The 17,027-nt window shown below is 44.2% G+C and overlaps 1 protein-coding gene and 2 pseudogenes across 3 annotated transcripts in view; all 3 read right to left on the bottom strand.

Annotated features, from left to right (window-relative positions):
* The window catches only part of FNDC3B (fibronectin type III domain containing 3B), a 313,728-nt gene that overhangs the window by 162,344 nt on the left and 134,357 nt on the right, over positions 1-17,027 (bottom strand). Inside the window, exon 1 of one of the 3 annotated variants that reach the window (XM_066619168.1) lies at positions 2,418-2,500. The exons of the other annotated variants lie outside the window; for them this stretch is intronic. The gene's annotated coding sequence lies outside the window, so the exon portion shown is untranslated. Of the gene's footprint in view, positions 1-2,417; positions 2,501-17,027 lie in introns of those variants that run through there. 3 annotated transcript variants of the gene reach the window in all.
* Positions 10,174-10,290, bottom strand: LOC136647143 (5S ribosomal RNA; annotated as a pseudogene).
* Positions 15,741-15,857, bottom strand: LOC136646394 (5S ribosomal RNA; annotated as a pseudogene).

The raw sequence follows: 17,027 nt of genomic DNA, 5'->3' as shown, positions 1-17,027 counted from the left end.
AGGGATTGTCACTCCCGGATTGGCCTTTTCAGCCACACTAGACGCTGTGCCAGAACCACCTTTCAGAGCGCGATACCATAGTCTTTCGAGACTGAAGGTTGCCAATACTACACTCATGGTAACAAATGCCTATAATAAAGCATATTTAATCATATCACCAGAGATGTGTTTGCTGATTTTTAAATGCCTGCAAACTAAACTTTTAGCAGACCCCACAAAGGAAACCACAAAGTCGGGGCTCATGCAGACAAGATCATGCTCTGAATCTAAACTTCACTTTCATCTTTTTTTTTCCCAATTTCATGGGAATGTTTGCATAGTAATTATTTTGCTTTTGAGGCACTTTATCCGCTATTTTTTTCCTCCTCCAGAAGGTATCTCCACCGCATAACTGTATAAGAAACATCCAGTGACATGTGTTGAAAGATACAAGACTGACACTTGTACACTTCTCACATTTCCCTCTTGGGTGTGAAGGATAAACATCTGAAAGAAGAATCCACCCTTCCAGCAATGCTGGATATAAGAGTTGAGCAATTGTTAGCTGGGGATACAGCTGGAAGGCAGATGACTCCAGCAACACTGGAAACCAAGCAAGCTTCAATTCAATGATTTCCAAATATTCTACTAACTTTTTAAAACTAGTTGGATTGAAACAGGTTAATTTTCAAATAATGATTGCTGCTTTCAAAAATACGTGATCTAACAAAAAATTGGTATGCTAAACACCATGCCACTCAGAACATTTTAACAGTACAATACCCACACATCTCCAAACATTTCCAGATGGTATGTGTATGTCTATGTATTGAGCAATACCTATGTCTATGCATTGAGCAATACCTATGGAGTACATGTTGGGGCACTGGCCACTTCAGCAAGCCTTCACTAGAGGAAGAGCTACTAAATTCCTGCCCTTCAGGGCACCGCTTGAACAGCATGATCCAAACTATGGCCTGTGGGCTGGATCTGATGCAACAAAAAACCTGACCCCATTCTGCATGGCAGCCTCATACCACTCCCTCTAGTCTCTATAGAACCATGCACTGGGCAGCCACGTCCTCTACCCATCACCCCTGTAGGCTCTGTGCCCAGATTTGTGGTAGACAGCTGCCTGGAGCAATGTTCTGTAAAGATGAGAGGGAGAGATAAGACACAGTGCAGCAGAACAGTAAGTACTGCTCACAACGGGGTCAGGTTTTACTTCACACAGGGGTCCCGTGGTTTGGATACTGCTGGTTTAGAGGACTGTAGAAAGCCCTAGTATTTTCTCACCCCTTTGTCAGTCATTCCATTATCCTGAATGGTGTAGCTCATTCTGTTCCTACTGATCAAATCCCTCCAGGCAAATGCACACAGCTAATCCTTCTCCTCATTCCTTCCCTTTCCCTGTAGCAAACCATGTGCAGATTTCTCTCCCCCCCCCCACCCCAACAAGATGTAGTATCACTTTCCAAATATAAGGTTGTTGTAGGTTTCCCTGCTCCCAGCTATGGCAGCAAAATGAAGGGAAGTGCACAATATCATGACATCACAACACATCACAAGAGTTGCCACATATTACAAGGAAAGGAGGATAAATTACAGGAGTCATTAGTTTCTGCAGGACTCCCATCATAGGTAGACCCTTGCTCAGTTGAGCTCTTTCTGTCCCTGCACCATCTTATGACCACAAGCCACTGCAAATTCTTGGATGGGCAGAGAATTGGCAGGGAGATTTGTCTGAATTAGCATCTTACTCAAAACGCCTTTTCAAATGAACTCGTCTAAACACCCATTTTTCAATCTGCAGCCACAAAAGGCAAGTACCACATTCCATTTCCACAGGGTAGCTAGAAAGTATGTAGCACATTGTGAACACTTTCAATCATCTATTTACCAGTTGACAATAATGACAAATGATTTAGATGAGTCAGGAACAGAATCTTACACTTGCATTCACAAAACTAGTTGCATTTTTTTTAATATGCAAGATACAGCCAAAGCAGAAATATTCTCTCCGAGAACAAGGTTTTTCAACTGACAGATCACACTGAGTCACAACATAACTATTCCATCATACCGTTATAACAAATTCATCCTACTTGACAGCTATATTGCAAACACCACACCTACACAATTTGAAAGAGAATGACATGGCTTGCAGCTGTAGCCAGTAAAAAAAAAAGGGGGGGGGAAGGAAGGAGAAATGGCAATGGCCTGCACACATCTGTTCCTTGTGGGAAAAAGGTTGATGCTGGTGTTTTGTCAAAATGCCTCTATTAGTAATGAATACAGCTGTTTTGTTCAGTGTTGCAACATTTTGCAAAGCAAACCAATTCCAGACAAAGTTATGCCACGCCGCTCTTATTCAGCTGCAACGTGTTTTATCAAGGGAGATGGCACAGTGCTTGAAGCATTTCAGGACAGCTGCTTACATTTCAAAAGAGGAGGCTCTCCCTTCCTTGAGTGAAAGATTGTTGAATGCTGGTGGGTTGTTTCAGGGATTCAGCAGGGCCAGCCGTGGGCCCAAAGCTGCCCCTCTTATCCGGTGCTGCGCCAGCCTCTCCTACTACCTGGTTTGGAAAAGGAAGCAGGGACAGAGTGCTGGTTAGCTTCCCATTTTTACTTTAGTGCAGCCATTTTCAACCACGCGTGCCGCGAGTGGTCCACAGGTGTGCCACAGGAATTTGGGGGAAAGTCATTTATTAATAGGGCCAATGGGAGATGTGAGCCCCCCCACTGGCAGCATGATGTGCCTTGATAATGGTCAAAAACCTGGTGGTGTGCCTTGACCATTTCAGTGCCTTGTCAGTGTGCCGTGAGATGAAAAAGATTGAAAATCACTGCCTTAGTGAGCAGCTGCCAGAGAACACAGGAATGGGCTAGATGAACCCATCACCCAACTTTGAATAAAGCAGATTCACAGATATTCCATGGTGTAGTTACAGGGTGAAGGCAACAGGGTGAGTAATGGACGTGCCACGACATGCCATATAAGTGGCCCCTCCCATTCGCCACTCCAGGCAGTGACAACAACGTGCAGGAGACAGTGTCTGGTTCGGTGAGTGCTTGCGCATTGCTGCCGCCGCCAAGAATGGCTCCGACGGTGAGTGGGAGGGCAGCTTACACGGTATGTTGAGGTGCCTGCAGTACTTACCATGCCACCCCCCATAGCTACGCCACTGCATATGTTCATATGAGAGTTTTCCACGCCTCAGCAGGATTTCAAACAAAAAACAAAACAAAAAGTCAAATTATAAGAGCATTTCTCAAACAAAAGCAAACAAAACTAGCAAGTAAGCCATTCTCAGCAGGGACAGGTGTAGCTAATGTTTGTGCTAACAGTCATAAAGTGAACTTATAAAGGTGCTTTGCAGCAGCAACATAGCTAGAGACCACAGCACCTGGGGTGGTAATGTCATGATGTCGCATGACATCGATCTCACTTTTGGGTTATCTTCTCCTGTGGAGGCACGCCATCCAGCCACCCTTCTCCAGATCATCTCCTTGTGTTTCAGCAGCCTCACAGTCTCCTTCCTCCTCCTTCTGAGGTCCAACAAGAGTACTTGCTCCACTTTAATAGCAACTGCTCAGTGCTGCCCCAGGCACCTGCCCCACCTGTCATACCCGAGATACGCCACTATTTGAACCACCTAGTCAGACACCACCATCCAGCTCTGTAATGTTGATGGGCAGAGCTTCGCTGGGATTTCAGACAGGGGTCTTTCCCTACCTGGAGCTGCCAGGGGCTGAATCTGAAACACATTGCATGCGAACCAGGTGCTCTTCCACTGAGCTACAGCCTCTTCTGAAACAGTATCACCATTGTGCATTTTCTCTTAGATAGGAGTGAAGAGTCAGCGAAAACCAATTACTGTAGATACCAACGTTGTCAAAGTGGAGGGGTAACCCCTAATGACGATGTAAGATCGCTTTACGGTGTTAAAACTTCCATTCGTATGAAATGCTGATCCCAGATTTCTGTGTATTCCTACTGAACGCACTCTGAGGAATCCTACACACTGTGGGGTTTTTTAAAACCAAAAAGGGAATTATATTCTGGCTCTGAACTATTTAAGGACTAAACTATCCCGTCCACCATTTGACATACCTGAAATGCAACAGAAGGCAGGGCCAGTTTCAGCAGACTGCCCCCCAACCCACAGCTCAGCTTACACCCTTTGTAGAGCTATAGAAAACCAAGCACAGAAGCCCCTTTGTGTCCCCGTTCCAGATGGTTGTCTCTCTGCTGGCAGAGGCCCCCAAAGTGCCCTTTTCTTGAGAGACCAAATGCAACAACTAGCATTATCTTACAGCCGATAAAGTACAATAGTATGCTCACGTGATCAGTACCACTAAAACAATGGGAGATTTGTGCAAAATACTCTTGCTCTGCACATAAAGTGTAAGAGAATGATGGACAGATTACAGCCAAGTACTTTCTTTTGCTTAGTAGTTAGGCAGTTACTTCACCCAGAGCGCCTTGATATAAAACCCTATTCCATAAAATCACCTTGCTGAATGTGTTTTCCAGACACCACAGCATGACCCATGCAATCATCCCACGCAACAGGAATGGCACAGAAGCCATAACATTTCTAAATACATAGCAGGAATCTTATGAACTCTGACCCTACTTCCAGAGAATCAACATTCACAGGCTCATTACAGAAGAGCTGAAGGTGCACCTTTCACAGACAGCAAAGTTATGCATATAAGTTTAAAATGTGTAAATGCATTCCTAGACAAAGTCTATGAAAGATTTCTGGGGCCCACACTTCGAAAGGGATCAGTTAAAAGTCTGCAGAGATGCTCCCTATCATTCATTCCAGTTGGTCTGGGAAGGAGGTGAAGCAGAGCATCTCTGGTCCACGAGAATGATTATGTAGTGAATTCATAATCAAGACGCTTCTCAGGCTTTTCGTTCTCATCCCTGCAATAGTGTAGCTACAGAGCGGGTGGTGGTGAAAGTATTGCAGGCACCACAATGCACCAGGTAACTGGCTCCTTCCACTCATCTTCGGAGCCATTCGGGGGGGGGGGTGTCACATGGTGCATTGTGCTGCCTGCAATATTTTCTACCACCCCATAGCTACATTACTGAACACCTGAAAAACTTATGGGGAGGGGCAAGACGGAAAAGTTAGCAGAGTACTGTAGAAGGCAGATACCCATGAGTTGTATTGTTTCCCATGGGCACCCTCATGTTATTCAGCGTACTAATTGTGCTCTTTTATATTCCATTTAAACAACAAAATAAAGATATTTGGCTACAGTTTTAAAAGCTTGTTTGGTTTATAACATGAGTTTTATGTGGTGCAGAGTGGTAGGCTGCAGTATTGCAACTGAGAACTGTTCCCATAACCTGGGTTCGATCCCAGCAGAAGCTGGGATCTCAAGTAGCCGGCTTGAGGTCGACTCAGCCTTCTATCCTTCCAAGGTCAGTAAAATGAGTATCCAGCTTGCTGGGGGAAAGGTAACATGACTGGGGAAGGCAATGGCAAACTGCTCGGCTTACAGTCTGCCATGAAAGCACTGCGGAAGTGGTGGCACCCCAAGGGTCAGTAACGACTCGGTGCTTGCACAGGAAACCTATCTTTTTGTTTGTTTATAACAATTGGATTACACTCTTTGTCCAAGCTGTTCACTGTGACAGTTAGTATTTTTGGAGGCACCCAATTAGACCGATGTTAGGCCGCAATCCCACACACACTTACCCAGGAATAAATCCCATTGAACTCAGTGAGACCTACTTCTGAATAGACGTGCATAGGTTCGCACTGTTGATTGTTTAATCAAATTAGTCAATCAAGTCTGCAAAGAATGTTACCATGATTCTGAATGGGAAAGCATACTTAAGAGCATTTTCTCCTTTGTGAAAGTGAAGGTGGAAAGCCTCTTCTAATATAGCATCAGTAAATACTGTTTTTACAAAGACCAATATGATAAATTATCCTATTTCTTTTCTTCAAATTGGTACTTGATTAATCAGGATACCCTTTCAGTCAATTAAAAAAGTTCTTTTAAAGTAAGTGTACCAAGCCAGTTAAAAGTTGGGAGCTCCAGTCCCATCGCCGTCCCCCCACCACATTTTGCCTTCCCAACAACCCTATGAGGTAGGTCAAGTCTGAAGGGCAGTAACTGTCCCAAGATCCCAGCGAGTTCCCTGGCTAAACAGGGATTTGAACCCAGATCTTCCCAGACCAAGTCTACTGCTGCATCTATTAAACCATATTGGTTCTGAATGTGAGGTTTGTAAATGAAAAACCAGAGACAAAGCTGCATAGAGGGAGATTAGTACAAGGTTCAATGATATAGATGTCTATAAGGCGCACAGAACCGTTCCTAGGATACAAGCCTTTTGCCAGCAGTGCAACATGACACTGCAAATGCCATTTTAATTTGCAGCCAGCAAAGAGATAGGCAGTTCATGAAATTCAACATGAATCAGCAGCATTGAAGGCTACAATGGGGCTCCCAGACCTGTCTGCTTACGTGTTTGCCTAAATGTCAAGCGATAACTTGAAAGTGTCCTTCGTTTTATCTGATTAATTCCATCCAAATGAAGTCTAAATGTCACCATTGCTTATCTATGCCATGAGACTGAAGTAAAGAAAAGGTAACACAGAAGCTCAGAACAGACTCATGAACCAAAGTGGCTGGGGTTGAACAGCATTTCCTCTGTGACTTGTCTCCATTCTGCTTAAGCGCACTTTTGTCCATTGGGCACAACTTGGGTTGTTGCTTCTTACATTGGAACAACAACAGTTTTAAACACAGGATACTTGCCTTGTGAAGATTATACATCTAGAAAGCAAGGAGATTAATGGTTACATATTTTGCATACCGTGTGCGTTAATTTGTCCTTTCCTCTACCTGGAAAGATCCTCAGTTTTTAAAAGGGTGAGTTCAAAGACAGGTGGTGGAATTCAGCCCGAACTAGAAGCAGGGCACATTACAGTAGCAACAGAGGTTGAGCACTGGCTGCCAGCAGCCACAAGCCCAAAAGGTGCCTTGTATGTCTCTCTTTACATATGCATAGCTACTCACATAGTCTCCAATTGTGGGATCTCATCCTCTACACCATGGGCCAAAAATCTATGGGCCACAGGTCAGATACAGCCCACCACCCAAAGTCGTCTGGCCCATGCAGAGCCATGGCCCACACAGAGTTCGGTTTCAGAGGTCAATCTGCCATGACCCAGACAGGGAATGGTTCTGCCATTCCCTGTCCAGCACATGGCAAATTGAACAAGAGGCTGAACTCGCAAGCTGAACTTGGAGCAGCCATTTCTGGGAGCTCAGCAACCTGGAAGTTCAGCAATGACATCATTGCCAAACATCCGGTCCCCTACACCCTGCTCTTCACTGACAGCTCGCAATTAGGCATTTCTGCACTCTCAGACCTTTAAAGCAACAGAGTGCTCTCAGTGGTGGCTCCCTCACCTATGGAACTCTCCTCCCACCTGAAATATACTGGAGCCATTTGTGTGGGCTTCTCTGGAGAGCTATAAAAGACTTCCTTTATTAGACCAACTTTTAGCCTGACAGGGGAACCAGGAACTATATTCATTTTGCTCTTTAAACAGTCTGTACTGGTTTAACTTTTGCATTTTATTGTGGCGTTTTTATGAACCAACTTGTTTTACAGCTTTGCCCGTTTCAAGCTTTGAGAAGTGAAGTAACTGAAATGAGAGCTATGAATTTTAAATTAAAAACTCTTCATAAAGGCGTTGCCCTTGGGCTGCAAATCGTCTAAGCACACCTTCTGAAAAGCCACATTCCATCAGTGACACAGAATTTTGCAATTTGCGGATCATCCAATGGATTGGATTTGCACCAGAATTAGAGGTTCACCCTCCACTATCTTTGAGGTATAGTGGAATTTTGGTCTATGGCTGGCAATCTAATCCCTTCAGTTAAAACTCACAAGACTTCCCCTTATTTGCTATTATCATGGTGTTTTCCTTAATGGAAATGTTTTAACAAAAGCTAGCCATAACATCTTCAAGAAGTGGGTGTAAACAATGCATTTTCCCCAGAGAAGAACTTCTACCTTAATTGGCCAACCCATGAAGTTGGTTTTCATTAAATTTTGCCTTAGTCGGGCAGCCTGGAAAATATGTGATTCATCCCTTTACCCAACATGGAAAAGATGGGCACAACGATGTCACTTAAGTCTCTTTTCCAATTAGAAGCAAGTATTTTGGACAACATCTTAAAATGTTTCACTTGTTCTCATCATACTAAAAAAAGCAGGGGAGAGGGCTGTAAAAAATCTCCTAGACAAATACAGTATTTCTCAGAGTAGTAGAGGTACCACAATCTCAGATATTATGCTGCAACAGATTCCAACAGAGGGGAGAGGGTCAAAAGTCTATTTAAGGGAGAGGATGTAGCTCAGTGGCAATTCCTAGTATCTCAAAGTAGGAGTGCCGGTGAGTGGACCAACTACCCAATTCTGCAAACATTAGCGTCAAACATTCACAAATATTCCAGGAAATATTCAATAGTAAATTGACAAAAAGCAGCGTACAGTGGGCCCTCAGTATCTGTGGGGCATCTGGTCCAGGACCCCCTGTGGATACAGAACTCCACAAAAAATGAAAGCCATGGATGGAAGGCCTCATAAAACCTCCCAGATGTGACCTACCACAGACTGGAAATGACTTCTGGTTGCGTCTGGGAGGTCATCTAAGGCCCTCTAGACATGAGCACAATATCTGCAGATAGTGAAGTATGCGGATGCTGAACCTGTGGATAAGGAGGAGCCACTATATTTAAAGAACATAAGAACAGCCCCACTGGATCAGGCCATAGGCCCATCTAGTCCAGCTTCCTGTATCTCACAGCGGCCCACCAAATGCCCCAGGGAGCACACCAGATAACAAGAGACCTCATCCTGGTGCCCTCCCTTGCATCTGGCTTTCTGACATAGCCCATTTCTAAAATCAGGAGGTTGCACATACACATCATGGCTTGTAACCCGTAATGGATTTTTCCTCCAGAAACTTGTCCAATCCCCTTTTAAAGGCGTCCAGGCCAGATGCCGTCACCACATCCTGTGGCAAGGAGTTCCACAGTCCGACCACACGCTGAGTAAAGAAATATTTTCTTTTGTCTGTCCTAACCCGCCCAACACTCAATTTTAGTGGATGTCCCCTGGTTCTGGTATTATGTGAGAGTGTAAAGAGCATCTCCCTATCCACTCTGTCCATCCCCTGCATAATTTTGTATGTCTTAATCATGACTCCCCTCAGGTGCCTCTTTTCTAGGCTGAAGAGGCCCAAACGCCGTAGCCTTTCCTCATAAGGAAGGTGCCCCAGCCTCGTAATCATCTTAGTCGCTCTCTTTTGCACCTTTTCCATTTCCACTATGTCTTTTTTGAGATGCGGCGACCAGAACTGGACACAATACTCCAGGTGTGGCCTTACCATCGATTTGTACAATGGCATTATAATATTAGCCGTTTTGTTCTCAATACCTTTTCTAATGATCCCAAGCATAGAATTGGCCTTCTTTACTTCCGCCGCACATTGGGTTGACACTTTCATTGACCTGTCCACCACCACCCCAAGATCTCTCTCCTGATCTGTCACAGACAGCTCAGAACCCATCAGCCTATATCTAAAGAACCTATATTTAAAGAACACCTGAAGACAACCAGATATATTGGTACTTCGGAATATTCAGGTGCTTTGAAATCTGGGTGGTAGGATAAATACCTCAATAAATTACATTCCTCCCCCATTCAAAATATTGAATATTGCCCCAAGAAGACCCAGTCTTGCCTTCAGAGTGAGCATACTGGCTACAGCTCTGGTTATTTTTTCACAACAAAATATACATATATTCACACAAACAGTCACAAAATATTCACAAAAAACATGAAAAGGGAAGAAATAAAATGGACTTTCCATTTATTATTTGCCTTATAGATCAGTTATACAACTTCAGACCACTTACAATAAAATACAATTAAAGAAACTCAAAAGGAATCACCATGCAACACAGGATCAAAAACTACAGAACAGAAGAACCACGTTACAGCATAAAAGGAAGACACTCAGGTGGATATAAAGACATTTATATTTTGCCTTTCCACTACAACAGAATCCCTACTTCCTATCGCCAAAGGCTTCAGTTCCTCTGGTTGGTTGGCAACCTTCAGTCTCGAAAGACTGTGGTATAAGCCTACAGCACCTGGTATTCCCAGGCGGTCTCTCATCCAAGTACTAACCAGGCCTGACCCTGCTTAGCTTCCGAGATCAGATGAGATCAGGCATGTGCAGGGTAACAGTTGCTGTCACAGTTCCTCTACACACTTCTCTTGCTGGGTTGGCAAACTTAACTTCTTGTTAAATCTGCCGACGGATTTGGACAGATCTGGAGACAGATTTGAATCTGCAGTCTCTAGCGGCTGATTCCGAGGTTACAGGGCTGACTTCATGACAGGAAGCAAACTTGAGGAGATGCGTCATGTGCAAAGTAAGCTATTTTTTCGGAGGTTGTACGCTCTCATTTTTATGTACTGCACAGCACTCAGGTTGGAACTAAATGAGATGATGGAGATTTGTGACCAGATTGCCCATCTCTTTATGTTTTATAAAAGGCAGCTAACAAGAGGCCTAACTGAGATGGACCAATCATGTTGGAAAGGGAGTAAACCCTCTCTCCCCTAAAAATTGCCCATCTGAGCTTGTTTGTTTCCCATCAGGGATAATGTATAGGTGTTCACCACTTAACAACAGGGTTGCATTCTCCTGTCCATTGTTAAGCGATTAAGTCATTAAGCAAACATTCAGCCCAATCTAGTGCCTTTGTTGTGGAAACACTCCCTGTCAGACACAAGCTCGCTGCACAGGCTACTGGAGACTGATTGCCTCTTCTTTGCATTTAGAGCCTCTTTGTTGTGTACTCTGCTGCAGGCTATGGGAGACCTGACTGCCTTGTTAAGAGCCTCTTAGTTGTAGTTTGACCACTGTTATATATGTGGTCCATCATTAAGTGAATGGTTGTTAAGCGGTGCACGCCTATACTAGGTATCCTTAAGGTTCCTTAATAAGGCAAATGAAGCACTGGCACACTGTAGTGATTAAGAAATTGTGCTGCAAAATTAGGTTACCTCTGTCATAAACTCAACCAGGGGTTTTAAGGCAAACTGCTTCCTCTCAGGCTCAGCCCCCCTGCTGTAATATGGGGACACCACTACTCCCTTACAGGGTTGCTGTAAAGACAAAATCAAGACAATATATGCGAAGTACTTTGCACACTCAGGACGTGCTACAGGCCTACAAAATTGAGGGTCAGAAAAGTTTTTCCCAAACTTTATGGTGGTTTGATATGAATTTGGGTTGCCAATTCCAAAAATGGCATCCGTTTTTCCCTATCATGTCTAGTTTTGGAGATATAGTATAGCCTCATTAGTGAATGGTTCAAGCAGCTTCCTCATGAGGAAGCCATGGTGTAGGCTTCCTCACGAGGAAGCTGCTTGAACCATTCACTAATGAGGCTATGCCGTGTCTCCAAAACTAGACGTGATAGGGTGAAACAGATGCCATTTTTGGAATCAGCACCCCAAATATACCCAGGAATTGGTGCAACATTTAAGGAAGCAAAATGTGTGTCGATCTGTGTAATTGTTCCAAGTATTATTAAAAAGAGGTTTGGTGGGAGGGAGGGCAATTTTCACGACGCGTTTGGCACAAAAGGAAAGGATTAAAATCCCAGTTGGCCACAAGCCACATTCTCATTCTGAATCATGTTCCCAGCTGCTTTCTTCAAAAAACACAAAAATTTCAAGTGATAGGAAATCCAACTGCAGGTCTGAGCTGCCCCGTCCCATTTGGTCATTAGTGTTCACTTGGTACTGAATGTTAAACAGCAGCATTTAGGGATATAGAACAAGAAACTTTTTCAAAGGCTGTCTGAATGCCCGGAAACATGACAGCAACAGAATCACCCTGATCCACACTTCTCGACACATTCCAAATACTGTTAGATTTAAGAAACACCCACTCTTATAAACAAGCTCCATTTCAAGGGATTCCTCTGCTCAGAGACAGTTTTCTTCAGCAAAACAGGGCGGTTGTTTAGTTTTGTGATGGAATGCATTCCTAACAGTTTCCCATCCAAGGAATCTTGGCATGGGACAGAAAATGATTTTTTTTTTTCCCAAAAGGGTGGGATTATTACTGTTGCTGGTAGGTTCTCCCTCACCCCCCCCCCCAACACACATAATATTCTAACAGTCATCCCTGTAAAGTGCTGACTTTGTATTTAGTGATTCTTCATACACACACTGGTTGATGCAACAGCCAAAAATTCATTCATCCAGTTGCAAACTGGGACTTCTTTTAAAAATTACTGTAGATTAAAAAAAAGTGATGCCAGGATTGGCATATCAGACTCATGGCACAGACCAGGAGTGTCAAACTCGTTTCAAACCAGGGGCCGAATAGCATTTATGATGTCTGCTGAGGGCCAGAAGTGATGTCATTAGGCAGGAAATGATGTCATTAAACAAGTCATAACCAAAAATAAGCACTTTCTCACTTAGGACCTCATTAGCTGCAAATGGCAGAAGAGACAATATGCAAATCTTGATCATATTTCAAGATATGGGAGAGCCCCATTTTCATGTGGGCTGCCCTTTCAGAAGTAACACCTCAGCACTGCATAGCAGATGAGAGCCTGAGGGCCAGATAAAAAGCTTCCACGGGCCGCATCCGGTTGCCGGGCCTTATGTTTGACACCCCTGGCATAGACAATATACATAAACAAATGTAACGACTGACCCTTAAGACCAACCAAAAAGGTCCTGCTCCCACATCCTCCATGTTAGAACCAAAGTCCATGGAAAGGAGGCATGAGAGACAGGGCCTTTTCTGTGGTGGCATCAAACTGTCAGAACACACTACCTAAGGGGGTCTGCCTGCCCCATCACAATTCACTTTTTGCTTAGCATCTACAACTCATCTCTTCCAGCAGGCATTTTTAGGCACTGCCATTTAAATTAAGTTTTGCAGATGCTGCTTTTATTTTGCATTAAATGCACTATATTTATTGTAACTCAAGGGAGGGCACCAGCAGGTCTCTTGTTATCTGGTGTGCTCCCTGGGGCATTTGGTGGGCTGCTGTGAGATACAGGAAGCTGGACTAGATGGGCCTATGGCCTGATCCAGTGGGGCTGTTCTTATGTTCTTAAACTACAATTCCCAGGAGGCCTTGCAGGTCTCTTGTTATCTGGTGTGCTCCCTGGGGCATTTGGTGGGCCGCTGTGAGATACAGGAAGCTGGACTAGAATGGGCCTATGGCCTGATCCAGTGGGGCTGTTCTTATGTTCTTAACTACAATTCCCAGGAAGCCTTGCAGGTCTCTTGTTATCTGGTGTGCTCCCTGGGGCATTTGGTGGGGCCGCTGTGAGATACAGGAAGCTGGACTAGATGGGCCTATGGCCTGATCCAATGGGGCTGTTCTTATGCTCTTACGTAACTGTTTTGTTTTTCAAATTGAATCAATCAGAATGTTATGCACCTCAAGAGTATTTCTATACAGAAAGTAGAATTGAGACAAAAATGGTCCATGAAAACTTTCAGATCAATTTGAAGTTTTCACAGACGTTGCTTGTTTTGTTGCAGCAACAATCCTTCAAGCCAGCCAACATGTTTTACCCAAACCTCCCTCAGGATCATATTACATCATCATGTAATGCAATTCCTGAAGGAAATTTTTTTTTGGGGGGGGAGGGGAGGGGAGACAGAGATACCCCACTGGGAGCACCACCACTAAGACCTCCCCTTTGCATTTCAAACATGCTCAAAATGCCCTCCAATTTCATTACTTGCAACTGGGGTAGAGAACTTGTGGGGGTGCATGTGGGTAGACTTCAGCTCAATCTCAAAGGCAGGTAAAAAAATAAACATTGGACTAAGAGGTGAGGAAAGGCTACGGCATTTGGACCTCTTCAGCCTAGAAAAGAGACACCTGAGGGGGGACATGATTGAGACATACAAAATTATGCAGGGGATGGACAGAGTGGATAGGGAGATGCTCTTTACACTCTCACATAACACCAGAACTAGGGGACATCCACTAAAATTGAGTGTTGGGAGAGTTAGAACAGACAAGAGAAAGTATTTCTTTACTCAGCATGTGGTTGGTCTGTGGAACTCTTTGCCACAGGATGTGGTGACGGCATCTGGCCTGGACACCTTTAAAAGGGGATTGGAAAAGTTTCTGGAGGAAAAATCCATTATGGGTTACAAGCCATGATGTGTATGCGCAACCTCCTAAATTTAGAAATGGGCTATGTTAGAAGACCAGATGCAAGGGAGGGCACCAGGATGAGGTCTCTTGTTATCTGGTGTGCTCCCTGGGGCATTTGGTGGGCCGCTGTAAGATACAGGAAGCTGGACTAGATGGGCCTATGGCCTGATCCAGTGGGGCTGTTCTTATGTTCTTATGAGTCAACTTCCATTCAGTACAGGACAACATTTTCATCTTAACCCATTTTTGTCCAGCCCATAGGTATACACATTTGGTCCCTGCTGCATATATGAATCGTTGGACAGAAATGGTTATGTATTTTGGTGCTATTTTATAAGGAAGATGTAGCCTTACTATCAAGCAAAGTGAGATTATCTCTCTCTCAGGGCGCAATCCTGAAAGTACTTTCAAGCCACTAGGAGAGAAAAGGAAGCCGGCGCACTGATGTGCATCAGCCTCTGGAGGCCGGCACATGGCCCACTCAGCTGGGGCAAATGCTGAGTATGCACCAGCCAAGCTCTCCCGGCTTGGGGATTTGGGGAGGGCGGGAGGGAGGCGTTTCAGGGCAGGGGGAGGGCGGGTGGTGGGTGGGCAGGAGGTGGGAAAGTGGGGGTGGGGCCAGGATCTGGCATTTACACCAGATCCTGTCCCTATTCCTGGTCAGCCTGGGGAACTTCAGGATAATCGGATCTGTGCCCATATAGCCCCAAATCCAAATAGCCCCATTGGGGCTGCTGCCACTTTATCCAGAGTAAGGGGAAATGATTCCCCTTGCCCCGGACAGAACCACTTTCAGCCCTAAACCTGCCTTGGATGTAGGGCAGCCCACCGGCTGCCTGCTCCAGGGCAGGTTAGAATTGGGCTGCCCGTCAATGAATGTTGGATACTATTAAGAGTTACAGAGTGGGACAAATGTGACCCATGAGGATATTCTTCTGGGCAAGCTTGGTTCATATTGCTGCAAGTTCCCATTCATTTCAAAGCTACCTACACAACAGAACTTCCAAGGGAACTGTGACCTAGGATGGGGAAGGAGGTCATTTGGGTTTTCCCACAAGGGTGTTTTGGGTCCATACTGCATGAAAGAGATGACACATACTTTGGATCTCTAGCATAAGGAGAGTTTAGACCAGGGGTGTCAAACTTGTTTCATACAGTGAACTAAGTAACGCTTATTATGGCTGCTGACAGCTGGAAGTGATGTCATTAAGCAGGAAGTGACATGCAGGTGATGACCAGAAATAAGCACTTTTTTCTTATCAAGGAACTCATTAGCTGCAAATGACAGAACAGAAGATTGGTTCCCTGCTGTATCATAACAGGATCTATTTGGCTCTTGGAACAAGCAGTCTCACTGGACAGTTTTGAGTTAAGAAAATCCAGTTTCAGTTACATAGTGCAGTTGCGTTTTTATTTTCTGGTTAATTGGCTATAACATTTGATAGAACAGAGACGGTTGGCAACCTTCAGTCTCGAAAGACTATGGTATAAGCCTACAGCACCCAGTATTCCCAGGCGGTCTCCCATCCAAGTACTAACCAGGCCTGACCCTGCTTAGCTTCCAAGATTAGATGAGATTGGGCATGTGCAGGGTAACAGTTGCAGAGATAGTTTGACATGATTTGTTTCATTGCATTCTGCATTAAATTCCACATTTAATGGTATATAACACAATGGCTTTATTCAAAAATACCAAGGTTTCACAATTTTGGCCACTAGGGTCAAGCTCAGGTTGTTGCCCCCAAAGCTTGCCACCCGGTACAACTGCTAGCCACCCCACCCCTTAGCTACACCTCTGACCTTTGAACTTTATTATCAGAGCTGGCCACCCAACACCATCTGCCCATTGTCCTCCATAGCTATTGCTCCTGCTTTCCATTTCTCTGAATTGGAAAAGGAAGAAGAGGATGGAGTGGAAGAATGGAGAAAAACAATACCACTCTGACAAATCACCAGGTAAGGGAAGGCAGCATTTGGCCCGCTGATTCAGACACTGGGAGGTCTTATGCTGTTCTGGCTTCTCATGAATCTTACCCTCACCGCACACAAACTGTAAACAAACACTCCATGTGTGTGCCCATACGCACATATATCAATATCCTGATTCAAGTTTGGGCCATGGCATACAATTCTTCCTGTGTGTTCCATTTAAAAAAAAAATAAATCAAAAATTCAGTTTCAAAGGCTTATTTAAGCCCAAGCCAATTAAAATGTTAAGCAGAGATCAAAGAAAAGAATTAAGTGAATTATCCTCGAATTGCATGTAATTGTTATAATGGCATGCATGTATATTACTACAGCAACTTTCTGGACTGTAGGAGTTGGGCTTATCGATGTATAGCTTGTTGCTCAAAAAACCCATTGTCTCACAAGTACCGAGGATTCAATAACGCACACATGTGAACTCCGTGAACCATGTCTGCAATTAATATTCTGGGAGCTAATATGCTTACCAATGCGACAGAAGAATAGGCATCATAACTTAATGCTCATTCTGAGATCATTATTCTTGAGAAGCAACAGAATTACCCAAGGCTCTCACTTGGGGCAAAGTGAAAATATTTTAATGATTTGTACCACCTGTGTTCATTGCACAATCAGTGGCAGATGAAAACATGATTGCTTGTTTGATTAAAATGAAACTTAGGTACCACACATCAAAATGTTATCAGAAAATACTGACCAAAAAAGCCATTTCTGCCAACATGTCCATTTAAATCCAGTTGGTTTTGTATACAGGCATCTATCATCACTTCAGAAGTAGCAGCACAGTAATG

Source organism: Tiliqua scincoides, chromosome 3, assembly GCF_035046505.1.
Source record: "Tiliqua scincoides isolate rTilSci1 chromosome 3, rTilSci1.hap2, whole genome shotgun sequence".
NCBI lineage: Eukaryota > Metazoa > Chordata > Lepidosauria > Squamata > Scincidae > Tiliqua > Tiliqua scincoides.
Note: the sequence above shows the minus strand (reverse complement) of the source record. Positions and strands in the feature narration are given on the sequence as shown.